Source organism: Bison bison, unplaced genomic scaffold, assembly GCF_000754665.1.
Source record: "Bison bison bison isolate TAMUID 2011002044 unplaced genomic scaffold, Bison_UMD1.0 scf7180017864291, whole genome shotgun sequence".
Classification (NCBI taxonomy): Eukaryota; Metazoa; Chordata; class Mammalia; order Artiodactyla; family Bovidae; genus Bison; species Bison bison.
This window is the reverse complement of record NW_011494863.1, coordinates 11,791,664-11,793,218: the sequence shown is the minus strand read 5'-3', so window position 1 is coordinate 11,793,218 and position 1,555 is coordinate 11,791,664. Positions and strand designations below refer to the sequence as shown.

General features: G+C 58.3%; 1 protein-coding gene across 4 annotated transcripts in view; it reads right to left on the bottom strand.

Annotated features, from left to right (window-relative positions):
- Positions 1-1,555, bottom strand: part of NDST1 (N-deacetylase/N-sulfotransferase (heparan glucosaminyl) 1) — an 85,116-nt gene that overhangs the window by 71,395 nt on the left and 12,166 nt on the right. Inside the window, exon 1 of one of the 4 annotated variants that reach the window (XM_010850575.1) lies at positions 392-1,215. The exons of the other annotated variants lie outside the window; for them this stretch is intronic. The gene's annotated coding sequence lies outside the window, so the exon portion shown is untranslated. Of the gene's footprint in view, positions 1-391; positions 1,216-1,555 lie in introns of those variants that run through there. 4 annotated transcript variants of the gene reach the window in all.

Here is a 1,555-nt window from a genome sequence, read left to right as displayed (position 1 = left end):
AGGACAAACCTCTACCCATGCGTCTCCCTTGCCCCCGGCGTGCCCCTAACTAGCATATCTGATCTGAAATCTCCATTTCTCTCCCTAAACCTGCCATCCTGCAGCCTTCCCTATCTCCATAAATGTCCTTCCAGTCCCTCAGACCAGAAACCTTGCCGCTGACACTTTCTTCCTCCCACGCCCCCCATCTGATCCATCAGCACACCATCCTGAGACACCCATTCGGAGTCCGACCCCTTGCCACGCTGAGCTGTACTGCCACCGTCACACCTCGCTCCCTCCCGGCCTGGCCATGTCCTGCTTCCACCCTCCTGACTTCTCCCCGCCGGCAAACGTGAGTCAGCCCTCGGCCCCGGCCCCGGCCCCGGCCCCTCAGCAGCTTGCCCTTAACTCAGACTCAACAGCAAAGTCCTCTGGAAGGCCCAAGAGGTCCTAGGCGGTCCTCCCCGGCCCGCGCTGGCCGCCTCTCCTCCTAGGGCCGCTCTCACTCTGCCCCTCCCCACGCCAGTCTTCTGCTCCTCGAGCACATCCCAAACCCTCTTGCCGCGAAGCCTTGTGCAGCTGCGCCCTCTGCCTGGAATGCTCTTCCCCACACACCCTGTGGCTCCCTAGCTCCCTCCTGGAGTTTCCCGTCCCCTCACCAGAGATTTTCCATGACCCTCACCCCTAACACAGCAGAGCCACTCACTCAACACAGCTTTGTTTTTGTGGCAGGCACTCTGGCCACCTGACTAATAGCCACTATTCATCAGTTTGTTGACTCTCTCTCACCACTAGAATGTCACCCCCAAGTCCAAAATAGGGACCGGTCTGTTTGTTCACTGCTGTGCCCAGAAAAGTGCCCGGGACAAAGTAGATGCTCAATAAAAATGTGTTGGCGGAAGGACTATGACTGCCCTCATCTGAGCATCTGTTGGTTTCTTCAGCCCCGAGGAGACCAGGAGAGCCTGGAGGTGAAGTGAGACTCTGCCTGTACCAGCTGGAATCTTGACAGTTGTCACATGGGCAGTCCTGGAACAAGTAACTCCTTGAACCTGAACAGGACTTACACTGGTCCCTATCGATGCCTGTGCCCACTCTTCTGGCTACTTCTGGGTCTGACAGCTGGGCCCATGGGGCAGCTCCCATCCCAGCGGGAACACGGACTGGGCTGCAGCTGGGCTCCCCCCTGCCAGCCTGCCAGTGCTGCCGGGGTCTGGCATCTGACAAAGGCTGCCCCAGGCCCCCAGCCAGGGGAGGTGGAGGAGGGAGGCCCAGTGCCACGCCTGCCCTTCTCCTGTTGTCAGCAGGAGGACCTTCAGAAGGAAGCTTTGTTCTCAGAATAAAGAGCAAGAATCCCAGTGCCAGGCGGAAACGGGCACAGAGGCAGCTGGCCCATTGGAGACAGTTTAAGGAAAAATGAAAAAAAAATGGGATGGAGGATGTCTGAGGGGTAATCTGCACACCCAACCGGTTTCATGCCTCCAGGGTGGCTATGACGATGGTGGCTTCGCTTTTCCAGGCCAAGCCTCGAGGTTGTCACAGACAACCAGATGATTGTCCCAGCTCGGGGGGT